General features: G+C 43.9%; 1 long non-coding RNA gene across 2 annotated transcripts in view; it reads left to right on the top strand.

The window, feature by feature from the left end:
• The window catches only part of LOC121280277, a 75,745-nt gene extending 75,256 nt beyond the window's left edge, over positions 1 to 489 (top strand). For both annotated transcript variants that reach the window (XR_005943583.1, XR_005943582.1), the window contains exon 4: positions 333 to 489. This is a non-coding gene — a long non-coding RNA (uncharacterized LOC121280277). The remainder of the gene's footprint in view (positions 1 to 332) is intronic.
• Positions 490 to 14,718: the final 14,229 nt, after the last annotated feature.

Genomic DNA, 14,718 nt, shown 5'->3' with positions numbered 1-14,718 from the left:
GGCTAGAGGACTAGTTCCTTATTCATTAAGTGCCTAGCTGTTGGCATCTGGGGCTCTGAGACATTCCGGGAGACGTCAGTCTGTGGGAGAGCATGCCCACAGTTTGTGACCACTTGGGCATTGCCAGGCCAACAATTTTGATAAGGTCAAATGCTGTAAAAGGAATCCACTCAAACCTCCACTTTAATGTAAATTGTTGTCACCTTCCTTGTTCCATGTTTCTGATCTTATTTTTCATCTCTGACTTTGCTTGTTATCAATGTCCGTTTTGTGCTGTGACTAAAGGCTTCAGTAAATCCTTGCTTAACCGTTTTCTCCTCTCTACCCACCAGCTTTCCTCCTCCACCCCCTTCGCATTCAGGGCCTAAGCACAGAGGATGAGACAAAAGAAATGAAGAGGATGAGTAACTATCTTGGATAAAATACAAGACCCCAACAAAAAGCGATTGCACAAAATGAACTGGGTGGAAAATATGTAAATTTTGTAAAGTTGACTTTAATGAATAAACACTATCTGATTATTCTGTTCATGGCTAGAGGACTAGTTCCTTATTCATTAAGTGCCTGGTTGTTGGCTCCGAGACATTCCGGGAGAGGTCAGTCTGTGGGAGAGCATGCCCACAGTTTGTGACCACTCGGGCATTGCCTAGCTGTAAGATTCAAACTTTTATTAGAAAACACAATTAGTGTGTTTCACTTTTCTTCACTAGGTTTTCACAATTGCGCACAAGGCCCTAGTGAGTTGGAGGTGGACTCGCTATATATTTCCCTTTCAAAAGGGCTTAACAGAGATAAACAAAACAACAGCTGACAACTGGCCTTTGGTTGGAAAAGCCAGCCGGTGGTGACTGTTTCCAACCGGTGTCAACGGTTTGCAGTTGGAAAATGCTGCCGACAGCAATGGGTGTCGGCTGCTCCCAACTGGGGAGTCCAAGTGCTGACAATCGGGGCCAACTGTACCAGTTGGCAGCTCTTCCACCTGTTCTGGTGAACTGTTATTCATTCTGGGATTGTCCAGCACAGCACAGCAGCCAGGAGCCTTGGAAGAGGTACTGCTGAAGAAACGGAGTTGTGGGTCTCAGGGGAAGTCAGTATAGAAACCAGGCCAGAGAAGGAAGGGGAGTGTCATCCAGTGGAGCAGCAGGTGCTCACTCTGGGTGTGGATTGATGCTGTGACTCCCATCTTCACCTTAAAGGTGATGTTTGTGATGACCTGATCACCACCCCTCCATCTCCTGTTGATCTTAGTAAGGCTGCTGTGAAGCTGATATCATGAGTCCAGTGGGAGAAAGTCAAGTCTGAAATGTCAGGTGGTGAAGGACCTATGACTTGGAAAGTAAAAGCTCCACAATCTTCACTGATACATGGGACACGTCACACTCATAGTCAGAATTTAGAGGAACAGGGGTTTTGAATGAATTAACAATGTCCTGCTCATAGAAAGTGACAGACGTTTAGGATAACGAGTTAAGGGATCATACTACCAGTCTTTGCGAACAGATCGTCCTATTCACTCAGAATACACATCCGTGAGCCAGTAGCTGAACTTGTAGTGGCTGCAGCAATCCAGCAATGAGTTATCTGCTGCTGGGCACGACTCTGGCAGAGAAGTCAGGTCATGGGTACAGAGAAGATGCAGACAGAATTAGGTTCCCTATTCTCCCAACTTTGTAGCAACTGCCCACAAGCAAAGAGGGCAGGGTGAATTTTTGCTGTGCTATTTCTTGATGACATGCTGAGCTATTTTCTTGGCTGTTTTCAGTCCCTTAAATTAAAAATTCTTTCCTTGAAAGGTCCTTTACTTTCAGCAGTGACCTTGTGTGAACCCAGTAAATCTAAGGGCAGAATTTTACATTCCGCGAGCAGGCGCATACCCAACCCGATTGGGCATAAAATCACACGAGATGACATCAGGTGAGCGGTCCGACGTCATCGTGCACTCACCCGATATTTCACTCAGTGGGCACAGGCACCGACAATTAAGCCCTTTAACGGCGCAACATGATTTTTCGTGGCCCGTCCAACCTTATGGTTGGTGGACTGGTCAATTGGTCGGGTGGGCTTCATGTTTTTCATGAAACCTCATCCAAGGGCGGGATGAAATCTCCGTTAAGGAAATGAAATAAAAAGGAATATCTAGGGGCAGCATTTTTACGATGCATGTGTCAGAAAGATATAATAATTTTCATAACGTTATTGGAATTTATTGTAGAGTAATACTGGGGTCTCTATCTGTGTGTGTGTGGGATTTAGACAGCCACTCTGAAGGCTTTAATGTAACATAAGATAAGCTAGGTTTGAAATGCTAAGCAGGTAAACATAGGTGTAAAGGGAACTTTTGCACTTTTAAATAAACCAGATTAGCTTGAATTTAAAAGAGGCAGTGAAATGTTTCGCCTGGACAGGAGAAGTTAAAAAACTGGCCAGAATTTTTACCTCGTCAGGTGGGCTCGGTGGAGGGGTGGGTGGGAAGCCGACCACGATTGGAGCTGGACTGCGATTTCATGGTGGTGGGCTAATTAAGTGTGAAATGCTCGCTGCAACGCTCAGCGCTGCCTGTGTGGGTGGGCGGGAGGGAGGGGAGGAGGGCGAGCAAGAAACTTAGCATATGTGTGCAAGTACATGCAGGAAAAACATCCCGAGGCACAGAGCTGCCTCAGGGAGATGAATATATCAAAAATAAAGCATTTTGAGATGTTAAAAAACATGACTGGAACATGTTAGAAATGAGTATGAAAATTTTTTTAAAATGACAGATCGAAGCCACATCCCGCCCGTGGATGAGGTTTCACAGAACCCTTTTGCCTGCCCGCCAACTGTAAGGTTGGACGGACAGCGAAAAATTTAACTCAATTACATTGTTAATAGCCTTGATAGGCCTTTTGTCAGTGGACATGCTGCCAACTCCTGCGCGTGCCCGTCAACTGAAATATCATGAGTGCACGATGACGTTGGGATACTCACCCAACATTATCACGTGTCATTTTACTCATTCAGGTCAGGTGCACGCCCACCCAATGAGCAGAAAATTCTGCAGTGTGTTTATTTTTCCCAAAGATTATTGGTAAGATTGGTACTTTGATGGATTTTTATTATTAGAGAGGTAAAGTCCAAAGACATAGTGAAACAATGGGAATTTGCATTCAAAGGGGAAAATATGTATAAAGGAGAGAAGGCTGTGTGCAAGTGAAGGTATTCTAAGATCTAACAAGTGTGAAAAGCTTCCAGCATCTAAACCTCAAGTTTATCTAAAGAAACTGAAGTTAAGAAAACTCACTTTGAATTTGACTGTTCAGGGTATTGTGTGTTACTTTGCCTGGGTCTTTTAAAATCTGTATGTCTCTGTTGCCTTAACGGAGGTGTAACTGTGTGAAACCCTGCTCTGTCAGGCCAGTTTCTTTTACAATAATGAAGTGACAATATGAGTCTGGCAGTCAAAAACGCAGAAAAATGAAGACGTGACAAGAAGACGAGGGTCAACAAAAAGACAGTTTGTGATCTTATTTTAAAAAGATTTAAGTATTGAATAGGGGATATTCATCAAAATGTATGGGCGAGGAAAGTTCTGAATTATCTGATTCCTTGCCAAGTGGTGGGGATACCACAATGACTGAAAAAGTTGAACTAGTGGACTCCGAAGTGACAATGGACCTACAAAATATTGGTGATTTTACTGAAGTTAAGGAAGAAACCTACCCTTAAGACATTGCATTATGACCAAAATCTGTTTCACTGGATATGATAGAATATTTCTTATTAAATAAAGCAAAAAACATAGGTAATATGGAAAATTTGAGAGTAGAGAATGAGGTAGGAGGCCGAAAGCAATTTAGAGGCCTTCATGAGTCCCATTTTCTGAAGATGAAGGAAAATGGGACTACAGAAATGAGAACTTGGTTGATTTTTCCAGAAACTACTAAGGCAGTCTACTGTTATGTTTGCAAATTCTTCCCTGACCGTAGTAAAAGGAAACAATTATTGACGAGCACTCTAAATGGAGAAACGTTGTAAGAGATATTGCGGATCATGAAACTTCCAAAGCTCATATTCATACTATGTGTAAGTTCGTTCAAAGGTGTAAATTGTCTGGAAGAATTGATTCTGTGTTGTCGGCTCAGTTTGAAAAGGAGTGTTCTTATTGGAGGAAAGTGCCGAGATGTGTGGTTTCTACTGTTTTCTTTGGGACTACTTCTAAGAGGATATGATAAGTCATCCTTCTCAAATCAAAAAGGTAATTTTTTTAATCTGCCTTGAATATCTTGGTGAATTTGACAATCTTCTCAAAGAGCACTTGAAAAGCTATTAGTATTGTGACTCAGGGAAGACCAGCTTTTTAACTCACCAAACCCGCGATGAATTCATCATTATGAAGGGCAGAGCAGCTCAGAAACCAATTCACTGGTCAACTAAGTACTATTCCATAATATTCAATTCAACGCCACATTGAGTCATGTAGACCAATTAACATTACTTTTAAGATATGTGACTGGCAATGGTGAAGTGGTAGTGATTTTTTTTTTGGTCCCGCTAAAATCCCACACTTCTAAATGTTTAGAGACAACAGTTTCAGAAATGATAGCAAATTTAGGTTTGGACTCAAAAATTGTCATGGGCAGAGCTTTGATAATGCTGCAATTACGGCAGGAAAAATATTCAGGTCTACAGGCAAGACTGAACAATGCAAGCCCCTCTGCTTTATTCATACTGTGTTCCAGCCATTCCTTAAATTTAATCTGCAACACTGTAGCCAAATCTTGAGGGAGTATCACATTTTTTTCACTTCATTCAAAATGTGTATGGCTTTTTTTTCCGGTTTCCACACATCTATAATCTCATTTGGAGCAGGCAAATGAAAAACATTCGACAATCAAAAGAATTTGAGACACCAGGTAGTCTGCTCACAGAGATGCTGTTTTGGACATCAAAAATTGTCGTGGGCAGAGCGCTGATAATGCTGCGATTATGGCAGGAAAATATTCACGTCTACAGACAAGACTGAACAATGCAAGCCGCTCTTGCTTTATGCATACCATGTTCCAGCCATTCCTTAAATTTAATCTGCAACATTTGATGCTGTTTTGGCTTTGAAAATGAGCTATGATGATATAAAGAAAACCTTATTAGACATAACCTTCATCAAATTCAGAAAAACCACGTGAGAGAACTGAAGCAAAAGCCTTAACAGAGAAATTTGAAAAGTACAATATTATTGCTGCTTTTACTCTTTTGTGGAACCATTTACTTCAAAGAATTAATGCTGTCAGCAAATCGCTGCAGATTGTTAGCCTCAGTAACAAGTTTTGTCATGGAAGTTCAAAATGTCTATAGCTCAGTGGAAGCAGAAGCACTAACGTTAACAGAAAATACAGGTTCCTCTGATATATTTGATGAGAAGTGCAAAAAAAGCAAGAAGCTATTTTTCGATGTAACCAAAAACAATGGAATCTATTTAAGAGGGAAAGAGAAGGTCATTGTTGAAAGGAAGAAAAACGCGAGAGGAGCTGGGACCTGAAGAGAAGCGTGAGGAGTTGGGAGTTGAAAAGGAGCGCAGGGGGATAGGAACCTATGCAAGGAGTCAGAGGAGGGGGAATCAAGGACAAGAACAAAAGATAGAAAGGGGAATAAGAAAAGTAATAGGCAGAGAAATCAAGGGCAAGAATCAAACAAGGCCTCAGTGAAAAATAGTGGGAACGGAACAAATAATGTTAAAAAGACAAGCCTTAAGGCTTTGTGCCTTAACGCGAGGAGCATTCGCAATAAAGTGGATGAATTAACCAAATAGATGTAAACAGGTATGATATAGTCGGAATTACAGAGACATGGCTGCAGGGTGACCAGGGATGGGAACTGAACATCCAGTAGTATTCAGTATTTAGGAAAGACAGACAAAAAGGAAAAGGCAGTGGAGTTGCATTGCTGGTTAAAGAGGAAATTAACGCAATAGTGAGGAAAGATATTAGCTCCGACAATGTGGAGTCCGTATGGGTAGAGCTGAGAAACACCAAGGGACAAAAAACGTTAGTGGGGATTGTGCATAGACCCCCAACCTGAAGTGGTGATGTTGGGAATGGCATTAAACAGGAAATTAGAGATGCATGCAACAAAGGAACATCTGTAATTATGGGTGACTTTAATCTGCATATATATTGGGCAAATAAAATTAGTAACAATACCATAGAGGAGGAATTCCTGGAGTGTATACGAGATGGTTTTCTGGACCAATACGTTGAGGAACAAAAGAGAGAACAGACCATCCTAGACTGGGTATTGCGTAATGAGAAAGGAATAATTGGCAATCTAGTTGTGCGAGGCCTCTTGGGGATGAGCAACCATAATATGATAGAATTCTTCATCAAGATGGAGAGTGATGTAGTTGATTCTGAGACTAGGCCCCTGAATCTTAATAAAGGAAACTACGATGGTATGAGGCATGAGTTGGCTATGATGGATTGGGAAACGTTTCTTAAAGGGATGATGGTGGATAGGCAATGGCAAACATTCAAAGAGCGCGTGGGTAAACTGCAACAATTGTTTATTCCTGTCTGGCGCAAAAGTAAAACAGGAAAGGTGGCCAAACTGTGGCTTACAAGTGAAATTAGAGATAGTATTAGATGCAAGGAAGAGGCATACAAATTGGCCAGAAAAAACAACAGACCTGAGGATTGGGAGCAGTTTGGAATTCAGAAGGAGGACCAAGGGATTGATTAAGGGGAAATAGAGTACGAGAGTAAGCTTGCAGGGAACATAAAAACTGACTTTAAAAGTTTCAATGGTTATGTGAAGAGAAAAAGATTGGTGGAAGACAAATGTAGGTCCCTTACAGTCAGAAACAGGGGAATTTATAATGGCTGACCAACTCAATACATACTTTGGTTCTGTCTTCACAAGGGAGGACACAAATAACATACCAGAAATGTTGGGGAACATAGGGTTTAGTGAGAGGGAGGAACTGAAAGAAATCAGTATTAGTAGGGAAATGGTGTTGGGGAAATTGATGGGATTGAAGGCCGATAAATCGCTGGGGCCTGATAATCTACATCCCAGAGTACTTAAGGAAGTGGCCCTAGAAATATTGGATGCATTGGTGGTCATCTTTCGAGATTCCACAGACTCTGGAAAAGTTCCAACAGATTGGAGGGTAGCTAATGTAACCGCACTATTTAAAAAGGGAGGTGGAGAGAAAACAGGGAATTATAGACCAGTCAACCTGACATCAGTAGTGGGGAAAATTCTAGAGTCCATTATAAAAGATTTAATAGCTGAGCACTTGGAAAACAGTGGCAGAATCGGACAGAGTCAGCATGGATTTACAAAAGGGAAATCATGCTTGACAAATCTACTGGAATTTTTCAAGGATGTATATATTAGAGTTGATGAGGGGGAGCCAGTGGATGTGCTTATTTGGATTTTCGGGAGGCTTTCGACAAAGCCCCGCATTAGAGATTAGTGTGTAAAATTAAAGCGCATGGGATTGGGGGTAGTGTATTGAGATGGATAGAAAACTGGTTGGCAGACAGGAAACAAAGAGTAGGAATAAACGTGTTTTTTTCCCAATGGCAGTCAGTGACTAGTGGGGCACCGCAGGGATTGGTGCTGGGACCCCAGCTATTCACAATATATATTGATTTAGATGAGGGAACTAAATGTAATGTCTCCAGATTTGCAGATGACACAAAGCTGGGTGGGAGGGTGAGCTGTGAGGAGGATGCAGAGATGCTTCAGTGTGATTTGGACAAGCTGAGTGAGTGGGCAAATGCATGGCAGATGCAGTATAATGTGGGTAAATGTGAGGTTATAGCAAAAACAGGTGTCGGAGATTAATTACACCGAGGCATCATTTCGCCGTAGAAACTCCATTTATTACTTGTGCACAAGGGAGAACAATACAGCGAGGGTTATTGTACTGTCTCAAAGCAGAATACACAGAGACTTGCTTAAAAGCATTTTACAACCAATCAGTAAATTTTGTACATCTCAATCCATTTATTTGCCTAAGTTTACTGACCAATCCATGTTCCAGTAAATTTCCATTCCTATACCACAGGTGCAGTTGTTTATAATTTGACTATCACAACTTTGATTACATTCGGCCCAGGAGAGGGACAGATGGAATGTCTCAAGGCCCATTCTGCCATAGTGGTCAGACAAGATGCTATTGTTCGAGAAGGTTGCAGTGTTTTTCTGTTAGGCTCAAGTGTTAATTCAATTGCTCCATTAACCCTTTCAATAATGAGTGGGCCCCCCTATAGTTGTCTTTAGGCCACCACACAGGAAGGCAGAATATTATCTGAATGGCTATAAATTGAGAGAGGGGAATGTGCAACGAGACCTGGATGTCCTCATACACCAGTCGCTGAAGGTAAGCATGCAGGTGCAGCAGGTGGTAAAGAAGGCAAGTGGTATGTTGGACTTCATAGCCAAAGGATTCGAGTACAGGAGCAGGGATGTCTTGCTGCAATTGTACAGGGCCTTGGTGAGACCACACCTGGAATGTTGTATGCAGTTTTGGCCTCCTTATCTGAGGAAGGATGTACTTGCTATAGAGGGAGTGTAGCGATGGTTTACCAGATTGATTCCTGGGATGGCGGGACTGACATATGAGGAGAGATTGAGTCAGTTAGGATTATATTCACTGGAGTTCAGAAGAAGAGGGGGGATCTAACAGAAACCTATAAAATTCTAACAGGACTAGATAGGGTAGATGCAGGAAAGATGTACCCGATGGTGGGGGAGTCCAGAATCAGGGGTCACAGTCTGAGGAGACGGGGTAGACCATTTAGGACTGAGATGAGGAGGAATTTCTTCACCCAGAGAGTGGTGAGCCTGTGGAATTCGCTACCACAGAAAGTAGTTGAGGCCAAAACATTGTATGTTTTCAAGGAGTTAGATATAGCTGTTGGGGCGAAAGGGATCAATGGATATGGGGAGAAAGCAGGAACAGGCTATTTATTGGATTGGATGATCAGCCATGATCATAATCACAGAATCACAGTGCAGAAGAGGCCCTTCGGTCCATCCCATCTGCATCGACACGTGAGAAACACCTGACCTACCTACCTAATCCCATTTACCAGCACTTGGCCCATAGCCTTGAATGTTATGATGTGCCAAATGCTCATCCAGGTACTTTTTAAAGGATGTGAGGCAACCCAGCTCCCTCCCAGGCAGTGCATTCCAAACCGTCACCACCCTCTGGGTAAAAAAGTTTTCCCTCACATTCCCCCCTAGACTTCCTGCCCCTCACCTTGAACTTGTGTCCCCTCGTGACTGACCCTTCAACTAAGGGGAACAGCTGCTCCCTATCCACCCTGTTCATGCCCCTCATAATGAATGGCGGAGCAGGCTTGAAGGGCCGAATGGCCTACTCCTGCTCCTATTTTCTATGTATGAAACTGTCAATGTTATTTGTGGCACAATAATGGTGCAACTGCAGAGTAGAGAACTTGGTTTATTTTGTGTGTTTTTTGGCAGAATTTTGGACAAAATGCTAAAAGCCTCTACAGTAAGAAATTAAGTGAATTTTACCGAGAGGACAGAGACACAAATCTTTTTGAAGATGAAGTGAAACATTTCACCGAAAATGATGAGGCCTGTCCTTCGAGGTCACCAGTGGATTTGAGTAGACTTGTACGTGACGTGACCGTTTGCAGGTAACCTTTCCAAATGTAGGAACCGTTCTGAAAATATTTCAAACAATACCTGTCACAAATGCTTCCGGTGAGCACTCTGAATCTCAAATAATTTTAAACTAATTTCAATACTGAAAAAATGAGTTGGGCGGGCAGGAGGGTTGTAAGAATGAGCGCAGGTCCCCACTAACTGTAAATTCGCCACTGGGAAAACCAGAAACATCAAACCACCCTTCAGCTAGAGACCAGATCGAGGACGTGAAGGTGATCATTACATCCCGGGGGCTTAATGAAATAGAGCAGTTGGCACTCCGAATGTAGCAGAAAAAGCCATAGAGAAAAACTTGGGGGGACGCGTTGATATCCAAAGGAGCTCACAACAGATCTTTGAAGTCCTGACAAGGGTGTTTGGTTGACAGCAGTAGTCTGCCAAAGCTGCACACTTTCTACAGGTAAAAACAATCCAAAGGCGAGGACTTAGGGAATCCACCACCTGCCCGCACAGGGAGCGCATAGCGCTTCTTGGTGGACATCACACTGGGCGGGCCTTAATTGGCCTGCCCACGTAAAATGGCGGCGCCAGTTATCAGTATCCAATGTATCGGTATTCCATGGTTCTCATCCTGTGAACTCATAATTAGGCAGTTACTTTAATTGGCCAGCTGTGCACACCCAGAAATCCAGCCACCCAAGATGGTCCTCTTACTCAAAATGACATTTCGTCGTTGGGTAGTACTGAGTTTGAGTCCTGCTGAAAGAAAGAGACATATCGAAGCTTTTTATCTTGCACTCTTCAGGACACTTTCGAAGATTACCAATATAGAGGAAAGACAACAATTTATGTGCAATGTATGTGCAAAGTGTGATCAGTTGGCAAGTGGTCTCTGATTGGCAGAGGCATTGCCATGGAAAAGGCACCAGTGATGGTGACTGACAGGCCAAGGGGAGGGTGCACCCTGTCCACCAAGAAGCGCTATGCACTCCCTGTGCGGGCTGCCTCAGGGAGATTGGCACCAAATTTTAAAATGTGAAATAGAAAAATATAATTTCCCTGACATGACCCTCATGTGACACTGTCACGGGTTGGGACATGTCCATCACTTTAATCAAACTTTTATTATATTTTTAAAAACCTACATGAAACCTCACCCCGCCCATGGATGAGGTTTCATGCTTTCTCTGAAGCCCAGCAGGGCTCCTGACTTGCCCTTAAAGGACCCACCCACCCAACCTTAGCAGGCCAGAGCCCTCTAGACAGAAGATGCCCACCAAAGTTATCACAGTCAACAAGGCGTAGCGGTCAGCAAGCTGCCTCCACCATCCATGACTATGGATGTCTGGGCTGCACCTAGGCACAGAAACAGAAAAAGATAAGGGAAGTACTTTAGGTGTTCAATCACTGTATGTGAATCACAATTCTAAATATGTTTAATTGCACTATTCAGGTTTTCTGTATTCTCATAGGGCAGAATTTTCCCCCCATTGGGGGTTTGCAGGTGTGCCTCTGATCGGCGCCGCCATTTTACGTGGGCGGGCCAATTTAGGCCCGCACAGCGTGATGTCCACCAAGAAGCGCTATGCACTCCCTGTGCGGGCTGCCTCAGGGAGATTGGCACCAAATTTTAAAATGTGAAATAGAAAAATATAATTTCCCTGACATGACCCTCATGTGACACTGTCACGGGTTGGGACATGTCCATCACTTTAATCAAACTTTTATTGTATTTTTAAAAACCTACATGAAACCTCACCCCGCCCATGGATGAGGTTTCATGCTTTCTCGGAAGCCCAGCAGGGTCCTGACTTGCCCTTAAAGGACCCGCCCACCCAACCTTAACTACAATTAGTTTTTAAATGGCCTCAATAGGCCCTTGACAGGTCGGGGGGCACACAGCTGATTCGGCTGCGCCCCTGCCAACCTGAAAATTGAAATGGGGCGGGGTGATGTCGGTGGTTTCGCCCCATGTCATCCCGCGTCGCCGAGCAGGCCCCGCCCCAACGCTCGCCAAGCAGGAAATCCTGCCCATGGTGCTGCTGTGGCCGTGGCGATTTAATGGCATTGCATTTTGTTCCCAATCAGATTCCCATAATGTGGTTCTACCGATAACACCATTTACTGTCTCACATCATCAGTACCTTCATCAGAGTATCCCGACATGAGTATGTTTCAGCCTTGGCCATCATTTGCGAATGTGCGGCCTATAGGGATGCATCAGACAACCCAGCAGGTATTGCTCTCATGGTTTTGAGCCCTCTCAGAATGCTGTCTGTGCTGCATTTGCAGCCAAGTCACTGCATGTCCTGCTGCTGATGTGAGTTGTGAAGAGGATGCAAAGAGGCCTCAAGGGAAGTTAGGCTAAGTGAGTAGCAGAAGGAATATGAGGGTCAAAAGCATGAGGCTCTCCACTGTGGTCTGAGAAGTCCACCAAAAGGTGGCTCCAAACAGACCTGGGTGTCCTTGTTCATAAGTCACCAAAAGCTGACCTGCAGATGCAGCAAGCAGTTTGGAAGGCAAACTGTATGTTGGCCTTCCAACACAAGGGACTTTGAGTACAGCAGTAAAGATGTCTTGCTGCAATTGAATAGCACGTTGGTGAGACTATTGTGTACAGTTTTGGTCTCCTTATTTAAGGAAGGGTATACTTACCATAGATGGAGTGCAATGGAAGTTTACCAGACTAATCCCTGTGGTGGCGGGATTGTCTTCTGAGAGGTTGAGGAAACTGGGCCTGCATTTTCTACAGTTTCGAAGAATGAGTGGTGATCTCATTGAAACTTACAAAGTTCTTACAAGATGTGACAGGGTAGATGTAGTTAGGATATTTCCCCTGGCTGGTGAGTCTAGAACCACAGGACACAGTCTCAGAATAAAGGGTAGGCCATTTAAGTCTGAGATGAGGAGGTAGTTCTTCATTCAGAGGGCGGTGAATCTTGAAATTCTCTACCCCAGAGGGCTGTGGAAGCTCATTCACTGAGCATGTTCAAGACAGAAATTGAAAAGATTTCTAGAAACCAATTACATCACAGGATAGGGGAATAGTGCAGCAAAGTGGCGTTGAGGTACTTGATCAGCCATAATCTAATTGAATGGCGAAGCAGTCTCAATGGGCTGAATGGCCTATTTGTGCTCCTATGTTCCTTGCTATTTTCCGATTAATAGGAAACCAGTCTTTCCTTGATAATATAATGAGGAGTGTGGGCAGTCAAATGGACCTGGCTGTCCTTGTTCAAAGGTAACTGAACTATCATGCAGGTGCAGCCGGCAAGTAAGGAGGCAACTGTTAAGTTGCCCTTGACTGCAAGAGGGATTGAGTGAAGGATTAAAAAGGTGTGTGCAGTTGACTACAGCCTTGGTGAGAGTTCACCTGGAGTATCATTTGTCCTGTTCGTCTCTTTACCAAGGGAAGGACTAGCCTCCCAGAACGGAATTGCGACCAAGATTCACCAGACTGATTCCAGGATCTGTGGGATTGTCCTATGAAGTGAGAGTGAGGAGAATGGGCCTGTATTCTTGAGTGCAGAGGACTGAGAGTCTAACTATGTGAAGCATAAAGACCTGTTATTAGGCTCTGCAGGGTTGATGCAGGAAGAATGTTTCCCATGTCCAGAACAACCACACAATCTCAGAGTAAGCGGTAGACCATCGAGGACTGAGATGTGTAGGAATTTCAACACTCAGAGGGTATTGAGTGTTTGGAAGTCTCCACCCCATAGAGCAGTGGAGGCTCTGTCATTGGGTAGGAGATCAATTATGGGGATATTGAGGGAAATCAATAATAACAGCCCTGAACAAGGTGAATGTCAGAGCGTTCTGGAAGGACAAAATGGCTTATTCATGCTGCTCTTTCCTATGACTGGATTTGCCTGAGAGAGTTCTCTACAAGGCATTTTCCCACTTGGAGCAGGTATCAGGGTAACAGGAGAGCATTGCTGTTCAAATAAGACTGCATGTGGCTTCCAATGTGACATGCACATGGGCTTGCTGCACCCAAGAGAATGTTTCCTTTTTCCTTCCAGAGGTCACAGGAGTACAAAGTGATGTGAATGTCTGTTCATACAGACTGCCACGTGCAAACGATCACACCAGCAGCAGAGCTAATGTGAAATAGTGCTTTTTATTTCAGCCCAGATAAAACAAGCCTACTGAAAGTAAAACATTATGTTTGCCCAAATAGGCAGCCGTGGTCTCCCAACCAGCAGAGAATTAAAAACCAAGTATAAAAGATAAGTATCAGTAGCTCACTCGGCCTGGAATCTATTAACTATCAGATTGTCATGGGCCTGTCTGCCTCAGCACAACATTGCCCTGGCTTCTGTCTGTCCATCTGTAACATGCTGGTCCCCAATGGTGCGGATGAAGTTGGTATCGCTATGGGATGGATGGATACTACCCAAACGTCCAGACTGAAACCCATCAATAGACACGCGGCTTGGAGGGAGGTTGAATATTTAAAGTGGACCGAACTCCAATGCCAAGGAACAGGCATCAAGTATTACAGAATTGACTACGCCTCAAATTCCTGGATCAAAACCTGTTTTAACATTAAACAGTCCAGACTCATTAACAGCTTACTACAGCGGTGTAACCTCTATCCAACAATATCCACCTTAAACCGAAGCAGACAACACGCAAACAAATCCTGCAGTCGATGTGAGGCCCCGTCCGAATCACTGGCTCACATATCCGGCAACTTATTCGTTAAAAATGCTCGGATTAAAAAAAATAGCAGTTTATCTCCAGGTACGGCTGGACATCTCGCTTGGAACTGAGACTCTTCGGGAAGGACAGGTCTCCCTAGAAGCCAGACCTGGTTCTCGTCAGTGACAGTGGAAGATGTTACAGTGCGTTTCGAGGACAATAACAAATCGTTGGAGAAAGCTTGGGCAGAGAAAGAACACAAGTACCAACATCTGAAGGATGAAATACTAGAACTGACAGGGGGCATGTTAGTGCATTTCTTCCAATTCGTCATGGGAGCAAGCCCCATCCTCACCATCCCCTTCCTCATCGTCAGGGGAAACATCTCAGTCCCCCATCTCTCCCAGAGAACTCTCAATGCTACGTGTGCAGGCCGTGGTCTCTTGCACT

This window comes from Carcharodon carcharias, chromosome 7, assembly GCF_017639515.1.
Source record: "Carcharodon carcharias isolate sCarCar2 chromosome 7, sCarCar2.pri, whole genome shotgun sequence".
Classification (NCBI taxonomy): Eukaryota; Metazoa; Chordata; class Chondrichthyes; order Lamniformes; family Lamnidae; genus Carcharodon; species Carcharodon carcharias.
Note: the sequence above shows the minus strand (reverse complement) of the source record. Positions and strands in the feature narration are given on the sequence as shown.